Here is a 19405-nt window from a genome sequence, read left to right as displayed (position 1 = left end):
TTTCTATGGTTTGTACAACATAAGAACACGTGTCATTATCTTAGATAGAAGAAGAAGACCATATGGATCGATTTGTATTATTCTTAAATGTATGTATATAAGTGATTAGAGTCAAATAGTTGTGAAGATTTGAACAATATATTTCCAGTTTCAGGCTGTATTTTTCTTCTTTTGGAAATTATGAATTTTTCAGGAAATTTTTTCTAAGTTTTATTTTTAATTATAATAGTCTAAACAAATCCAATCAAAAAAGTCTGAACAAATATTTTCGGTTTCCATTCCTTTTTATTTCGTGTGAGAAATTATATTTTTTTTAACAAGGAAAAATGAAATTATATATAAATTAACAAGCTCTTCCCAACATAAGGAGTGCACAAGGAGAAACTCAGAGAATCAAAAGTAATTACAACAGAACTAGTAACAACATGTAAAAACCAAAACAAAATTACAAGGTTAATCGAAAAATAATGTAGGATTAACCCACCAGTCGTTAATGTCAAAATCTATACGCCAGCTTTCTTGCTTTCATCCGCCAAAAAGATATCAACTTAACTTTACCAAGCAGTTTATGCATTCCCTTCTCCTTTCACTTAAGCAAACGAGAATTACGCTCTCTCCATATCACCTACTATGAATCTAACCAAATAACATGCATAAACAACTTTATTCTTCTAGAGAAACCCACACAACGAACTAAACATTAATACATGCCCAAACAAATGAATGGAGTTCACAAAACAAATACCCAGCCATTGCAAAACCAGAGACCAAATGCTGCCAAAATGACTATATTCAAAGAACGAATGATTGATTGGTTTAGCTTGACCACACCCGTAACTACACACATTTTGATTCGATTGGATGATCCCATGCTGCATCATATTATCTTTCATTGCAATACGATTCCGAAATAGAAACCACGCAAAAATTGTTACTTTTAAAGGTATTGTTTTATTCCAAATTATATCGTGATATTCATCACGATTGGGAGGTTCTGCTCCCGTTAGTAGCTGGTACACTCCTCGAACATTTTAAATTGTGTCAAATGATGATTGCCACCTCTAATAGCCCGTTTTTCGTGAGTATTATTTTAATTATTTATTATATGTGTTATGTCTATTTATGTGTGCTTATTTGTCTTTTTGTGTATTTTAATTTGGGATTAGTGAATTTTTGGCCTAGAAGAGTATTTTAGTAATTTTTAGACTAAGGGGGTATTGTGGTCATTTGGCGAGTAATGATAACTTAGTCATTTTATATTTAGAAGGTTATTTTTGGTAGTTTAGTGAGAATAATTATTTTTACTAAGTTATTAGTAAGTTGGGGTAATTAATTAGAGATGGTGATTATTCGGTGTTTTAACAGTTTAATTGAGTAGTAACTATTGAGAATTAGTTAGTAAGGATGTTGAGTCAATTATGACAATTAGAAACCTAGCCCAATTATGAGGTGACTATATAAGCATAACTATTATGAGAAATTAGGTTAAGCCACTCATTATTTCATTTCACAAAAACATAAGAGGTAGATAGAGAAAGTGGATCAAGAGGAAAGAAGAGGAAGCTAGATGTAGAGCTTGGGGTTTGAAGAGCTAGGAGATAAATTGAAGCCATTGCTATGATCTTTGAAGTTAGAGGTAAGGGGGATAAATCCTTTTATTTTCAATTATGGATTTAAATGCTTTTGTGTTAATTGTGACTTTTTGTCATTTTTGATGATGAATTTCGTGCTCCTAATTCATGTGAATTTGTGGATATGATAAACTTCATGAAATTGATATGTTATGTGATTAAATTTCATTGTTGTTGTTGTTGATAAGTTGTTCTGAAGATTTTTTTACTTAACTAAGTGTATTCAATGAATTGGTAAGTGATTATTGTTGAAACATGTTTAAATTCACTTCATAAATGTTTATACATGTTTGTATGTTGATGGGGTTTGAATTGATGTGATTGTTTGTGAAGTTTGAAGAAAAATGAGAAAACGTGAGTTTTGGTGAAAAATGGACATAGCGATGATTTTGTATTCATGATGATATAATAAAATAATAATGAATCAATGATGACACAGGTTACAATTAGGCATGGTTTGCTAGGTGCCTTCGAACTCTTCACTCACGTTTTTGATGCTACATCCGGTAAACGAATTCCCTTCGACTTCAAGAACAGTTAGAAAAACCCCCAAAATCTTTGGAGGTGGAATGAGATTATTCACTTCACTTTGAAACCTTGATTAAGCCCAATAAAATTCCTTTAGAGAACCAACTTACAATCTCTATAAGCACCCTAGCAAATCAGTGTGACTCCAACCAAACATAGATTTTGATGCTACATCCGATAAACGAATCATGATTTTCACTCAATTAAGTTAAAAAACACTTAAACACCAACTCATCAAGGATTATACCACTTTTCACATATTCAATATAACCACCATTAATGGAGTACAAAATTCAACTTATTCAACAAAAATTTCATAAAAATGCAAGAACACATATTGCCCAAAAATCACACAATTGCTCATAAGCTCTAGATGGTGAAAATAACCTTCCCTCTTACCTCTCAATCCAAAAGCTAAGCCTGCTAAGCTTCAATCTACCCCCTTCACTTTAGTCCTCCAAACTTTCTCTTCTTTTTCCCCTTTAGATCTTCCTTCTCTTTCTATCTTGCTTTATTCTCTCTCTTGTGCCTCTATGTGTAAAGTTACTACTAACCTCATTAAATATTCCTCCACTTTTAAATTACTAACATGCCCTTCACCTCAAAATTACCAAAATAAATACAGTTAATTTCTCTATTTCTAATAAAGGCCAATCAATCCAACAATTCAAACACATCAAACAAATAAATAATTAATAAAACAATTAAAATAATAATATCCTAAAAATCAGAATGTTACAATAACTCTTCATTGGTTATAAGCTGATTTACACATTCATTCTCCTAGGGCCCTCAGATCAAAGAAGTTAGTTGGCACCCTCCTATTAGAAATTGGATAAAAGGAAATACAGATGAATCCTCCTCTTCACTGTCTTCTGCAAGTGGTATAATTTTCTGATACTGTGATGCAGACTATATCCTTTGCATCTCTGAAAATCTTTGGTTTGATTTTTGCATTCCATGCTGAGCTCATTGGAGCAATGAGGGTTATAGAGACAACTTATAAGAGAAATTGGATTAATTTTTTGTTGGAATCAAACTCAATGCTATTGGTGATGGCATTTTCAAATGATTCTCCATGATAGCTAAGAACCAAATGGTTTAATTGTAAGAGGCTTTTGATTGGCATGAATTTTATGGTTTCTCATATCTTTAGAAAAGGAAACCAATGTGTTGATTCTCTTGGAAACTTTGGCTTAACCTTGCAAGGATTGTTTACTTGGGAATCAGTTCCATCCTTCCTTTCTAGATTTTTTTGTTCAAAACAAGCTTGGAATGACAAGCTTTAGATTTGTCGCTTTTTGAGGGTCTTGGCTTAGTCCCCTCCTTTGTGTATGTTCCTTTTTCTTTGGTTGTAGGTCTTTGTTGCAGCCTCTTTTGCAAAAATAGAACTTTAGTAAAATATATGTAAAAAACAGCAACACAAATTATCAAAGCATTCTCCAATTCTAAAGAGCAGAACGTGGCATGTTGCGAGGCAATTATCAGGATTATCACAAAGAAAATGTTTATTGTTGCATAAACTCGAACCTGGTGTTGGTCCTGCCAAAAAATAATAATACCAATTTAATACACATATTTTAATATATATATTTGAAAATGTTAACAACAATGAACAAGATTATATCAAACTTTTTCCATATCAAATATAACAAACTATTGAACTACGCAAATAATTTTCCTAAAAAAGTTACAAAAACCAAAATGCAAGAAAAATAAATAAGAAAGTAGTAATAGTTTATTTGTTAGTTTTATGTTTAGAAGAAATATAACTTAATGTTGAAAGTTTATATGTTTCTTACCTGAAGCTAGAACCAACGCAATGCAGAAAATTCCCAAAAGACAATATTGGGAAATGTGTTTTGCCATTTTTTGTGAAGATTTTATCTTAGAGTTCTATTTTTTGAGGGAATCTTAGGATCGTTTGTTTTAGCAATATGCATAGAAAACTTAAAGTTAATTTTATAGAGCATGTTTGGTCCTTGCTTAATTTTCATTTATCTTCTACTTCTAAGGAAAAGTGGGGCCAAAACACAATTTTAATATAGTTCAATTAATAAAAGAAATGCTCCCTCCGTCTCGAGATAATAATTGTTTAAAGTTTGTGTACGATTTTTAAGAAAGTGATTAATTGTGTTGATTTCAATGTTAAAATTATATAATTTACTAAAATATCCTTATTAATTGTTGTTAGTGGAGTAGTTAAGTTTGATGAAATTCAATAAATAAATGTATTATAGTATAAAAAAAATGCTATATTATTATTCTAAAGTGATAATTATTGTGAAAAAAAAAACATATTAAAGAGTTCGTTATTTTGAGATAGTAAGAGTATCTTTTTTTACAAAGAAGGAAATTCAACAAAACAAAAATGATTTTGAAAATAAGATATGAAAAAATTTTGGAGCAACTTTTCGAAGCTATATTTACTTGTGAACCTTTGATTCCCACACAGGTCACTATATTTGCTTGTGCACCAAAATGCAAGAAAAACAAATAAGAAAATAATACTAGCTTGTTTGTTAATTGCACCCCCTATATATTTTCTATTTCAGCTTTCTGCTCCACCTATCCTTGCTGCCGCCGCTGACAACTGGTGCATCTACATCATGTTTATATTTTATTCTCTTGATTCCTATAGATCTTGTTTTTTTTTATTTCTTTTTTTCTTCTTCTGTTGTCCTTTTGTTACTTTCCTTATCCCTTTATATGATATGTACATCATCCAGATTTTATACTTTTGTTCATTGAACCGATTTTGTCTTTTTGTTCTTTACAATAGTGAATGTTAGAGCATCCAGAATGATACTTCCTTAACAAGGACATCTTAAATGGACTACACGTGATACATCACTTATTTATAATTTTTTTAATAAAAGTACCTATTAAGGACTCAATGACTCCAATGACAATACACTAATAAGAAATTCAATGAAAAGTACTTAAATATGTCCCACTATCTTTACATCATTAAACAAAAATAATTTACTTATTACTCCTTTTAAACAAGTGAGACCAAATAGTACACATTTTATTGCTCCTCTATGCAAGTGGGACCAAGTAGTACACATTTTATTAATTTTTTAAACGTGAGACCCGTTAGTTACTTAAGAGAGAGAAGGTCCTTATATAGTTACCCGTTCCTTAACGGGGACTCATTTTTTCTTCCTCCAATGGAGGGTCCTTAACGGAAAGTAGTCCTTGTTAAATAAGGACCCCCCATTGGAGATGCTCTTAATAACAAATGTGGATCTTGAAGTCGGAATGACGATATTAATATTTTAAAAATTAAATTACCAGTTGTTAAAACTTGTATTTTTAGGACAATTCACCTTTCACTAATGCTGATACTTGAAATTGAAAATCCTTTATAAAAATGTAAGTTAATCAGCACTGGACTTTAGATCTTTTCATCCTCTTCGTATACATATAATATGATAAATTCATAAAAACATATTTCAATTCTTTAGAACCTCAGTATGCATATTTGTCATAAATAAGCCAAGTTATTCATTTCCTGATGAGTTTCTGAGTTAATTAGAATATCACCATTCACCACTTTGTTATATATGAAGCTTTTGTGACGACGGAACATGACCTTCAAGAATCTCAGTATCTTGAACTACAAGTAACTTAATTTTCTATAAAATAGTGAAGCCATATCACTACTAGGAAAAGCAAAATTAGGGAGGGAAATTTGTGACGGAAAACATAAAATTCCTCACAAATTCCTTGGTCGCAAAATTTAGTGACGGAATTAGAGAGGGATTTCATGTTTTCCCTCACTAAATTTCCCTCACTAGTAGTGTATGTGGCTTTTTGACACTGTTTTATTCAAGCACTAAATCCAAGACCTTCCTCCTTATATGATGTTTCTTTAAGTTGCACAATTCTATCTCTTTCTTTGTTTGTTTCATATTGAGCTTGGCTACACTACTTTCGAGTTCTCCACATATTATGCTTCAAACGTGAAAATAAAAGCTTTGGAGGAAGATGTTTCTTATAGGGTTGTTTGTTCAATATTTTTTTCTGGTTCAAAGTTTATTCGATCTTTAGTAAACCATATATAAAAGACAGCAACAAATATGATTAACACATTCTCCTTTTCTAAATAGCAGAACATGGCATGTTGCGAAGCAATTACTAGGGTTATCACAAAGCGAAGGATTATTATTCAAGCATAAACTCGAACGTGGTGTTGGTCCTGCTACAAAAATAAAATTCACCAATTCAATACTCATATTTTAATCTATATAAGTATATATATATATTTATATTTGTAAAATGTTAACAACAGTGGACAAGATTATATCATACTTTTTCCAGATCAAATATAACAAACTATTGAACTAAGAAAATATTTTTCCTAAAAAATGTTACTAAAACAAAAATGCAAAAAAAAGAAATAAGTAAATAATATCAGTTTATCAGTTACCTAAAGCTAGAACCAACACAATGCATAAAATTCCCAAGAGACAATACTGGGAAATGTGTTTTGCCATTTTTGTGAAGATTTTATCTTAGAGCTCTATTATTGTTTGTTTTCGCAATATGCACAGCAAACTTAAAGTTCATTATATAGAGCATGTTTTGTCCTGCTTAATTTCCACTTATCTTCTACTTCTAAGGAGAAGTGGGTCAAACACAATTCACTAAAGTTCTTTGATAATAGAAGTACTTCTTCCGTCTCAAAATAATAATCGTTTAAGATTTGTGTATGAATTTTAAGAAAATGATTATTTGTGTTGATTTCAATCGTAAAATTAATATCATTTACAAAAATATTCTTATTACTTGTTGTTAGTGGAGTAGATAAGTTTGATAAAATTCAATAAATAAATGTATAATAATGAAAAAAATGTTGTATTAGTGTTCTAAAGTGATAATTATTTTAAAACAGAAAAAAATATATATTAAAGAGACCGTTTTTTGAGACAGAGAGAGTATCTTTTTTCTAATGAAGGAAATCCAGCAAAAGCGACTTTAAAAATATGATGTGAAAATCTTTTGGAGCAACTTTTGGAAGCTATATTTACTTGTGCACCTTTGATTCCCGCAAAGGTCACTATATTTGCTTGTGCACGAAAATGCAAGAAAAATAAATAAGAATATTAGTTTATTTGTTAATTGCACAACCTTATATATTTTCTATTTCAGCTTTCTGCCCCACCTATATCATGTTTATATTTTATTCTTTTGATTTCAATAGATCTTGTTTATTTTTTGTCCTTTTGTCACTTTTCTTATCCCTTTATATGATATGTACATCATCTAGTTTCCTCAAAAAAAAAAAAAAAATGTACATCATCTAGTTTTTATACTTTTTCACTGATCTGATTCTGTCTTTTATTCTCTAGTAGTAATTATTACTTTTGTTAAAAGCTTATACTATATTTCAGTTTGCATTTTGTTTATTAGCCCTGTCTTTCAATAACACATGGGAGTTTCTACGGTTCACCATTAAATTAAGGTGTACCGATACACCTGTTTCATAAATCAATAAGTTAACGATCATTTTTATGTAAAAAAGAGCTATTTGTCGACTTTTATATTTTAGAAAATATTATTTCATAAGAAAAAAATATCATTTCATTGTTTATAAAAATCATATTAATTATTTTACATTTTATTGAAAAGATAATAAATATTCATTACAAGTAATAAAAAATTAAGAAAAAGTTGAATTTTGCTTCGCCAACATTTTTGAAAAATAAAATATTGTTATTATAATTGTAAATGATAGAAAATATTTTTTCCTAAAAAAATATAATTCATTAAACTATTAATTTAAATATAGGTGTACCGGTACATTCAAATTTTTCGAGTGTACCATAGAAATTGCCCATATCCTTTTGTTTATAACTACTAGATTTCTATGTTGTTTATTATATAGTTTCATTACTTATATATATATATATATATATATATATATATATATATATATATATATATATATATATTTGTGATTATATGGATCTGTATCTTGTTGGATCAATTCAGTTTGATTACCTATTCATTTCGTTGGATCTTTTATTTTAGTTTAGAATGATATTCATCTCGCGTTAGGCCTATTGTTAGAATGATATGGGTAGTATAACTTTAAAGTGATTGAAAAGAGAAAAAAACCTTAAGAATAATAAAAACAAATAACTCACTATTGATCAAATGTGTTGGTTAGATACTTTTAACATTATAATTTTATGCATTTAGATTTATTTGTGAATCTTATTCTTTAGTATTCGTTTAATTATCTGTAACCAGTAAAAATATTAATTTGCGTTGAATTATTTATAATTTTCAAAACACATTGCAGCTATGACTACTAAAGAAATCCTTCCATGTAAAACTGAAAATTTAGTAAATGCATAGTGGAAAATTTCATCGGATACCAAAATGTTATTTGTCATTTATATGAGTGAGATCCGTAATTGTGGAAAGCCCGATATTACTTTTAAGAATAAGAAATTGGAGAAAATATGTAAATTTTTACTTTTTATCCCGTGAAAATTGAATAGAAGAATTTGGTTTTCCTAAATATTATCTCTCGTTATTGGTTATGCACGAGAATGTAAAATATTCAAAATTTCGTTTTCAAGGATTAGAATTTCGTGATGAATTAGAATTCATGTATGGGAATGCAATGGCCACAAGTCAACACCAATGGACATCAACTTTAAGTGTGCCATTTGAATTTAATGGCAAAAATACTACTACAAATGTGCCACAAGAAATAATTGACTCTGATGATAGTGAATTTGATATTGGTGACCAATTTATCCCTCTGGAAAATACTAAACCCAAAAAGTAAAGAAAGGTTTCACCAGATATTAATTGAGAGAAAGTGACAAAGGGAAAGGCAAAGGTTGGGACGACAACAACTATGAGAAACACATTTGAGCGGTTAACTGAAGCATCTGAAGGTCATAATGAAGTTGAAAAGGCTCAAATTGCGGTCACCTCTAATGTCCATGTACAATACTCTATTCCAGACTACATTAAATTATTGAAAAGTGCAAAGGAGGATGGTTTTTTTGAATGAGCAACAATATCAAACGGATGCACATTAGGCGAAGTGCTTTATATGCATAACATTAAAATGTACATTTGATGATAGTTCTGAGACATGTTCAGGGTATGGAACGATATTGCGCGGCTACCATTTCATAAATAAATGAAAATTCTATGGTGAAGTTATAAAAATGACTTTTCTGGTGAAGTTAAATGACCAATGATTGAGCATTTGTGTATTTAATTCAGGTCACGTCAGATTATATGGTGTATTGAACATTTTTCCATAAGGTGTGTCATTATATCTTTACTTGTTGCAATCGTGTCCCTTATTAAATCAAAATTAAACATAGATTTCCATTTGTGCACCAAGATTGAAATTCCCCTTAATATTTTGTATGAGGACTGATTTGTAATAAGGTAAAGTTTAGTTTTAGAGTGGTCCACGAGCAGGACACTAGCTGACATGACATCGGCGGTAATACTATTGACTAAACAAAATAACTTTTTCAAAAAAAGCCAATTTTCTGAATGCACCATAGAAACCCTCTTTCATAAATTTTAAGGTCTTACCTTGCTTAAATTTACTTAAAATACAAGGCATTTTTGAAATTGATGCATCCTTATTGTGAAGATTTGAAATGAGCATATAGTTAATCTTCATTCATGAACGTATTAATATTGATAATTTAAGACCATATATGTTGGCTCATGATTCCAAATGAACTCTTTAAAGTTTTCAACTTCTTGTGAATTCTTTTTCAAACTCCCTCGTAAGGTTTCAACGAGTTGGCCTTTCATTAAAGGTCTTATATCCACTCCCTCTGAAGTTTAAGTGAGTTGGATTTATTCTTCAACTTCCTCGTAAGGTTTCGGTGAGTTGGCCTTTTATTCTGGGTTTTATATCCACTCCCAGTGAAGTTTTGGCAGGTTGGATTTATTCTTCAATTCCTCATAACGTTTTAGTGAGACGTCCAAATTATTGATTGAATAGCTGATCTTTCAATATGAAAGTAAATGTACATCGTAGCAAGGCGAAAATTAAATAGTGTCACACAAGATGACAAATAACAGAATGTTGCACTCAAAAGACGAAATCGCGAAGAAAAAAACTAGATCTCAATGGACATTATTTATTTGGATTGAAATAGAGTGAAAAATATGAAGAAGGGCGATTTCATGTCAACATTTGACCCAAAATCACCCTTCAATGAAGAAAATGGAAGTGATAACTTTGAAAGAAAACTAGAGTCGTCTTGTTAAAAAAGGAGTAAAAAAAGATGTGATTAGAAGAAATTCATGAAATCAACATCTATTTAATGATAAGTAAATTATTTCATAATTTATTATGTTGATGTCGATGTGAATATATCAAAAACAAAAAAAAAAACCTTAACGTTGTAAAGAACTCTCCAAATTTAAAATGGACAAATTATGCGGTTCTTTAATTTTAACTCACTTCTAGGGTTTTATCCTTCTTCAAGTATTTATTTCCCTTTAAATTTCGAAACATGCACGTCTTAAACTTTTTGTTTAACTGTTAAAAAACACACTTGGCTATTAGAAGCTAAGAAACCAACAACATTGAAGTTTCAATTTTTCCCTCTAAATTTTTCAAGTGAAAGAAACCAAAAAGTTTGAGATTTATAATTTAATAAAAGTTGATTGAAATTATATTTTATTTAAAAAAAATAAAAGAAAATATGTCTCGTTGATTTTATTATGAGTTATTAGTCTCACTTTGGTTATTTCCCAGAGATCTCAGTTATTATAATTTAATAAAAGGTGAAATTATATTTGTTGCTTGATAGAGACCTCACACCCTAGATATCGGTTATTATGGGACGAAGTGAGTAATTTGTTACGTTGGAGTTGAGACACAACAACGTGTTGTATAGCAAATGTGAGTTATATAAGTCTTTTGTTTATAAGTCTCACATGAGTTAAAAAATTGGAGGTTGATAACTTTATAAGTGAAAAGACTCATAAATCTATTGTCTTATGATTTTTGGATGAAATTGTGGTGTCTCTCACTTGTGTGGTTGCTCTTCTTTATATGTGAGTGGTACCCCTCGTGACCCAACAATGGTATCCAAGCTGAGGTTTGACGAGGGGTGCGACTGGATTCTTGTGTTGAAAGTTTTCTTGAAAGAGTGTTTAGACGACGGATTCTGTTGAGTGCGCAGACAACAACAGCGGTACAATTGCAAGTGTGAGATAAAAATGCATTGTCGCTCTCAGTTGTGTGATTGCTCTTGCATAAATATAGGTGGTCCTTCAGACTTCCCTCATGATCCAACAAAACGTTATGCACACATCAACATATAACAGGCACAAGTACTTTCTTCTAACGTAGTTAAACAGAAAATGATCAAGACGTGCAAGATTTTGAGACTTAAAACCTAATATGACAAAAAAAAAAAAAACTTTAAAACTAATTAATCTGAAAAATAGATCAAATATTGTAACTTAAGTATAGTGATGTTGCAAAATAGTAGCTATTCATTGGTTATGAGCTAATTCACACATTTAGTACATAGATATTACTTAATGGAAATGCTCGGTGGTACAAGACGAAAATACACCAAATCTAATTTGTGTTTTTTCACACGTACTCCGTTTTGTTTCCACTACTATAAATTCAAGACCTTGCTAGCATCTTTTTTTATTGGTCCAGCACACTATTATATGCTCTTTCTTACTTTCTTTCACATTGAGCTTGGCCACACTACTTTCAAGTTCTTCACTTATTCTTATACCCATACTTGATATATATGCTTCAAACATATATAAATAAAAGCTTTGGAGGAAGATGTTTCTTATTTAGTAAAATAGATATAAATATTTATAATAATGTAATTTATTTCATTACGTACAACAACAAACAAATCCAAGGCATCGTCCTCCTGGACGTAGCAGAAACTTGCACCTTGCGTCGCAAATAGCAGGGCCAAGACACATCCCAGGCCAAATGCACTGACTCAAAACTGGTGTTGGTCCTGCACAAAAATCAAATTCACAAATTCAAAACTTACATTTTAAGCAATAGATTTATACTATATTTCCCCTAAAAAAAAAGATATAAATTTATATTTATATAATGTTAACAACATTGTAAACGATTACGAAATTATATCAACAAAAAAAAATTTATGGATCAAATATAATATACAATTGAACTAAGCAAATATTTTCCTAAAAAAAAGTTACAAATACCAAATACTAGAAAAAGATATAAGAAAATAATATCAATATTTTGTTAATGTATGTTAGATGAAATATAAACTTGAGGTTCAAAGTTCATATGTTTCTTACCCAAAGCTAGAACCAACACAATGCATAAAATTCCCAAGAGAAAATATTGCGAAATGTGTTTTGCCATTTTTTGTTAAAATTTTATCTTAGAACTCTATTATTGTTTGTTCTCGCAATATGCATAACAAACTTCAACTTCATTATATAGTACCCCACGACATGATTTTACCTTTGCTTCTTTTTAATTATCGTATTTGTAAAATTCATTGTTTTTATTTTTTTGTCGTTTTTAAAGTTTAATATAATATTAATTATTATTTTGTCAATAATGCCCTTATTTATATGTTGCAAATAGTGATATAGCATGAGATAATGAAAATGATTCTATTTTTTTTTTATTGTATCAAATTAAACTAATTAAACTTTATTGGTTGTCTTGATATTTGTAAAATGTCACCAACACCGAATTACATGGCAGCCTCCTGGAGTAGGCCGATATAAATGTAATATTGAAGCAGCGTTTTCTTCTCACGCCAATCGTACATGTATCGGTATTTGTGTTTGGGATGCAGAAGGTACGTTTGTTATTGCTAAAGCTTTTACATATCTTTGTACTGTGTCGGTGGATGTAGCTGAAGCCTTAGGATTACACTCTGTTGTACAATGGTTGAATGACATGCAGTTTGATAATGTGGATTTCGAAACAGACTCGAAGTTGACAGCTGATGCTTTCCTCTTTAGCCGGAACAACTTATCCGAATTTGGCTGTATCATTTTTTCTTGTCGTTCGCTTTTCAGTAATTTATTTTCTAACTCTAGGGTGGAGTTTGTTAGGTGACAAGGCAACGCGGTTGCTCATACTCTTGCAAGAGAAGCGACGTTTTTAGCTAGTCCCAGCATTTATTTCGATATATCCGATTGTATTTAATCTCTTATTATTAATGAAATGCTATAAGCATGTCTCTCTCAAAAAAATATGAATGGTAGGATTAAGAATTTTTAGAAATAAAACTGAGAAGAATTAGATAGAAAATGAGAATGTACGGTACGCTTTGATATGTGATGCATTAGTTAACTTTTCTATCAATTGTTTGTGGGTCATGCTAACATACATTCTTGTACCAAAAAAAAAAAAACATACATTCTTATTACATATGGTAAGGATTTTACGAAAAATTGTTTTATCTTCGTAAGTGTAGTTCAATTGGTATGAATATTACATCATATATGCAGATGATGGGGTTCAAACCACAAATTCTCCATTTAATCACCTTAAAATTGAATTTATAGCCACTAAACTATTTATGAGAAAAAAAAGTTATATTCGTTTTTGGTTCGTACCATTTACGAAAACAAGCGTTTCTTGTTCTACCTTTACAAAAACGGGCATAGGATTTAAAATGTTTGAAATTTAATACTCCATCCGTCCCAAATTGTATGACGTATTGGACATTTCACACATATTAAAAAATGTAATTAATATTGTGTGGAAAAGAGATGTTATGAGTTGTTTTACAAAATTGTCCTTAATAAATAATATGGAAAAAATAAATAAAAGACTTGAAAGAAGAGAGAGTAATAAATAGTTAAGGTTATAATAGGAAAAGTAACATTAATGTTTTATTGGTATTGTAAAGTGATATACAATTTAGGACAAATATTTTTTCTATAGTGACATACAATTTGGAATGGTGGGAGTAGGAACTAACTTGAAAGATCTGTAATTATCTACAGACTAAAAAATATATTTAATTTTTTTTCAACGGTATTAATATATATATATATATATATATATATATACACCGTTCAATAATTGCATAAATTGGTCCACGTGTATATTTTTAGAGAAGATCCAAGAGTAGATATATGAATATTAGAAATAAATCGTATTAATTATTATGATTAAATATGTTTTTGGTCCATATAAAATTGGAAATTTCTAAGTTTAATCTTCACTTAAATTTAATAGCTTTTTTAGTCCCTACAACAAAAATTTACTTATAATTTTAGTCACTGCTGAAACAAAGTTTCTTAAATTATACTTAAACTCTTAAAATTTTCATCGATCTTTTTTAGGCACGTTTAGAACACTATATGAAAGGTTCATTTGCTAAAATTTAGAATTTTTTAACACGAAATTAATTAAATATGAATGTTTTAAAATGACAAAAGTTCAAGATAAAAGTAACAAAAATCTGGATGTAGAAATTAAATTTTGCGATAATTTTTTGTGGAGGAACTTTTAGTAATGTTCTTAACATGTTTGCAAAAGAATGTTAAAAAACATAAGAGTTTAAACATAATTAAACAAATTTGAATTGAGTAGGTACTAATACCGAGTGCATAATTTTTTTATAAGGACTAAAATATCTATTAAAATTAAGTAATGATTAAACTTAGAAGGTCTCAATTTTATAGGGATCAGAAACATATTTAACCTTAATTATTATTTGTTAAGTAATTTTTTTAAGGGAATGCTAAGTAACTTATTATTCTTTTTTAGAAAAAAAGAAATCATTTATCTGCATCAAAAATTAAATATAGAATGGGGCTTTGGCCCTCTTTTATTCAAAATATAATATATATATATATATATATATATATATATATATATATATATATATATATATATATATATATATAAACACTCGTCTGCTACACGACTACTCAAAAGTTAGAGAAAGAAGGTGGGAGAAAGGAAGAAGCAAATTTTTAACTTACATGTAGAAGAAGTATCATTTATCTATCAATGCATGCTATCATGCAGTTTATTTTACGTATAGAAAACACAAGTGAACCGTTTTCCCTTTTCTTGTTAAACGTCTCAACTATAATGTCAAGAAAATAAGTGACAGGTGGCATATTTATTTTCTTTCTTAAAAGGTAAAAGTTAATTCCTTCAAACAAAAAACTAATGAAGTAAGAGTTAATTAATTGATATAAGAATTTATATCGTTTATTTTTGTAAGAAAATAAAACTAATAGTCAAAATGTCACCTCAGAATGAAAAACTAATAATGAAAGTTAGAAAGTAATAAATATATCCTCTTAATTAATCCTTTTTTTCTTCGGTCATAGGAGTTGGATCAAGCAAGCTATTCTACTTTTGGGTTAGAGTTGACAATGAATACTTCCTTCAAAAACTAATCAATGATGCTACTCATATATAACTTGGGATTAGAGTTGACAATGAACTAAGTCAACTTAAATAGAGTTTGAGATTTGACTTGACAACCAAGCGGTTGAACTTGTTTTACACATCATATGAATTGAACTTGAGTTGAAAATTACGTGTATTGATTAAATGAGTTGGTTCTCGGTTATATATGCATGCTTCGTCTGGTTTAAATAGTGAGTTGACTTTTTTATTGAAGAGAAATAATGAGACTTTCAAAATAATTAAACCTCTACCGTTTAAATATAGTTAAAGTAGATAAAAATAGTAATGTAGGCATCGTTTAAAGGTTCAAACATTACAACAACAACTTTAACAACAACAATCAAACTTTATCCCACTAAGTGTTGCCGGGAGGTTCTACAATTGGTTAGTCGTATGTTTGTTACTTGTAGGTCACGTGTAAAGTTTGGCATCCGATTTTGAGATGGTTAGGCTGGGAGTTTGTCCTCATGAGGAGTTAATAAGTCTTTTTTAGGCTTATTTGCAGCTTATGGGAGAATTAAGTTTAGTAATGTTTTTTTTTTTTGTTTATATGGCATACAACTGTGTGATCTATCTGATCTGCTCGCAATGAAGTGTCGTTCTTTGACATTACACTAAAGGTAGAGCTATTGGTTGATAAAATCTAGTTCACTTCCTAGCGTTGGTTTTTCAGGAGACAACTTGGTCATGTTGTTCTCACTATGAGTGGATAGCGGAACCGCTTCTTTTAGGGACCGATAGTACGTCTAACTTATGTGTTTTTGGTGCCTTTGAGCAAGGTCTGGTGTTTGTTGTTTTCCTAGTTTTCGTGTCTATGCTCTTGGAATAGTAGGGCTTGATCCTCCTCCACTTGGGGTTGGGCTCTATTGTGGGAGTTTGTTGTTTTGTTTTCCTAGTCGTTGATTGGGTGTTTTGATTTATGTTTTATTGTTTCTGCTTTGATATTTTCTGGGTACTTATTTGTTGACATCAAGTGTCAAACGAAAGTTTGACATTAAATATTAATCGTTGATTTCTTTTGGTTCAAAGGTGTTTGTTTGTTCATTTAAAAATATCTTGTGACCACTCTATTCAAAGACAAGTCTTTAACAATGTTTTTCCTAAAAGCTCTACCATATAGCTTACTTTTGTGCTACTTGTAAACAATCTTTAACTGCATCTTAAATGCCATAAGAGATATGAATATAAAGTGATGTTATTTGATAAATATCTCCTATGGAATATAACAAATAAAGGTCGAAGTTAGTGCTTCTTCTTTTTTCTTTTTTTATAAAGAAAGTCTAAGTTATTACTTGAAATTAAGAGAGTCTTCGAGACTTTTAAAATAAGATCTAATTTAGTCGCCCTTCCTTCTTATGTAAGTGTCGTTTTTTTAGAAAATTTGTTGTTCGATTTAACTTGTTGTTTTCAATTATTAAAGTAGTATTAATTGTTGCTTTGTTAATAAATTCCTAACTATGTATTGTAGAGGGAAATGTATGAAATGAGTTGATAAAAATGAGTGTTCCCGTAAACTTAGCTCAGTTGGTAAGGACAATATATAATATATGCAAAGTTCAGGATTTGAACCCCGGACACCACCAAGAAAAGTTGATAAAAATGAGTAAATTACTCCCTCTCTCTTTAAAGATGATGATATTACAACTCTTTCTCCTCATTTTAAAGATGATGATATTACAACTCTTTCTCATATTTCAAAACATACACAACTTTTCCTTCAAATATGTTAAATTATATATTTTTGGGTTAATGGTGCTTTACCCCCTGTAATATAAGTCATTTTCGATTTTCCTCCCCTAATAGGTCATAAAAAAACGAAAAAATTCTGAAAAAAAAAGAAAATTCGTTTTTTTATGACCTATTAAGGGGTATTCCAAAAAACAAATATTTTACGGGAGGTAAATAAAAAAGAATATTTTACGGGTAGGAAAACTGGAAATGACCTATATTACAGGGGTAAAGCACCTTTAACCCTATATTTTTTTTGTACGAAATTATATTTTTCCATTAGCCTTCCTTCAATTTTTTTCATTATCATATCTTCAATCTTCCTATTCCCATTGTCAAGAGTTCATTCTGTCTCTTTCAAAAAAAAAAAAAAAAAGAGTTCATTCTGTCGGCCATCTTCGCATTCGATGTTTATATATTCTGTTAATTTTTAACAAGTTGTGTTGAAAAGATAGTGTATTTTGCTATTGTTGTTGTGTTTATGTTGGAACTTTGAAATGATAGTGGATTATATAGGGACCTACTTTGATGTTTTTGGGTAAGGAATTACACTACTCCTTTGATGGACAAGAAAACCTACATATGAATTGTACAAAAAATGACATTTTGATCAAATATAAAACTGTTCATTATGGTTAAAAGAAAGTTAACGGGACAATATAAATTCAGATCAAAATATATTATTCAACTTCTTTAAAGGATGCATTTTGTATATTTTGAAACATGAAGAGAGAGAGTTGTAATGTTATTATCATTGAAGGAATGGACGAGTAATTTACTCATACATGATTATGGGCATTGTAAGTAAAATAAAAATAATTTCATCAAAAGTAGCCAATTGATTGGTTTATTTATATGTGTGTAAATAACATTAAAACAACAATTTAAAAGAAACGAAAGTAGTAGGTATAGTTTGAAGACCAAAGTCAATCTACCTTATAAAAGTTGGAGGATGTAAGCGAATTTAAAATTGAGTAGTAAAATTATAGACATATTTTCTTTTGAAGCATAGAAAATTATAGTATATATTTTTAGAAGGATAGAGATAACGTTAGGATTGGTCAGAATCTATCATCTAATCTAAATGGTACAACTACAAACACTTTTGGGAAAGCCTAAGAAAATGAATGTGTAGATGATCTTCATTGTAAATGAAGTAATGCTTTAAGTAGTATATATTTCTTGTATTCATATTAGATACCGTATAAGAAAAGTATGAATGTTTTTTTGTAAGTTTTTTATCATGAAATTGTTATAATGCCATTTGGTAATTGCTATTAGCAAAACAAATAGACACATTATTTATGAAATTGTTTTTGAATATATAACCATTTAAAAGCAAAAAATTCTCAATTTTCTTATCGTATTAATGGTTAAGGAATTTTTCATCAAGTGCATGGATATGGTGTTGTATATGTGGAAAAGAGATAATAAGGCACCGGGTAGATGACCGATGTGGATGAGTTTTATGTATTAATGAGTGGTATCACCTGCTCTTCTCTTCTCTGTCTATATGAAAATATTACAAGGTTTGGGTAATATCCAAGGTTTTAAAAATGTCCGTTACTGAGAAAAAGGCCGCGACAAAAGGTATGGTTAGTCGTCGGTATCTTTTTCTTAGTGGCGTAGCCAAAAACTTTGAATAGTTGGGGCACAATATATATAAATTTGTAGCAAGGTCATCTTAAGTAATTTGGAAACCTTATTTTAATTTTGAAGCAGGGCTACCTTAAACAATTTAGACACCAAAGTACAATAATAATTTAGAGACCGATATCAATTTGGAGTGATCATTTTAGTCTCTAAATGTGTGATGTGTTATCACTAAAATATTTGAATTTTATCAAAACTATGAACACATTTTCAAATGTTTCTTTTGTTACTAATTGTATAGTATTATTGAAAAATATATATAAGGATTAACTTAACTGAAGACACATTTAAAAATTAAAATGACAAATAAAAAACAAATTTTATTTTTGTAATTTTAATAGAAAGATTGATAATCCCTCTTGATTCAAAACCTTTAAGTTTTTCCATAATATTACGTTACATTAATATTATATATTAATTATTAAAAAAAATGAAACGAAGG

At 29.5% G+C, this 19405-nt stretch overlaps 3 long non-coding RNA genes across 3 annotated transcripts; 1 reads left to right on the top strand and 2 right to left on the bottom strand.

Annotated features, from left to right (window-relative positions):
* Positions 1 to 1428: 1428 nt before the first annotated feature.
* Positions 1429 to 4935, top strand: LOC112419960 (uncharacterized). Its single transcript, XR_003010131.2, has 2 exons — positions 1429 to 1636; positions 4715 to 4935. It is a non-coding gene; the product is annotated as an uncharacterized lncRNA (long non-coding RNA).
* On the bottom strand, positions 2338 to 4326 carry LOC11430847 (uncharacterized). Its single transcript, XR_003010132.2, has 2 exons — positions 3962 to 4326; positions 2338 to 3701 (listed from the first exon to the last, which is right to left on the bottom strand). It is a non-coding gene; the product is annotated as an uncharacterized lncRNA (long non-coding RNA).
* A 6692-nt stretch (positions 4936 to 11627) lies between the features above and the next one.
* Positions 11628 to 12599, bottom strand: LOC120579320 (uncharacterized). The gene is made up of 2 exons (XR_005645115.1): positions 12483 to 12599; positions 11628 to 12166 (listed from the first exon to the last, which is right to left on the bottom strand). It is a non-coding gene; the product is annotated as an uncharacterized lncRNA (long non-coding RNA).
* Between the last annotated feature and the right edge of the window lie 6806 nt (positions 12600 to 19405).

The sequence above is a fragment of the Medicago truncatula genome, chromosome 3 (assembly GCF_003473485.1).
Source record: "Medicago truncatula cultivar Jemalong A17 chromosome 3, MtrunA17r5.0-ANR, whole genome shotgun sequence".
In the NCBI taxonomy this organism is placed as follows: domain Eukaryota; kingdom Viridiplantae; phylum Streptophyta; class Magnoliopsida; order Fabales; family Fabaceae; genus Medicago; species Medicago truncatula.
Note: the sequence above shows the minus strand (reverse complement) of the source record. Positions and strands in the feature narration are given on the sequence as shown.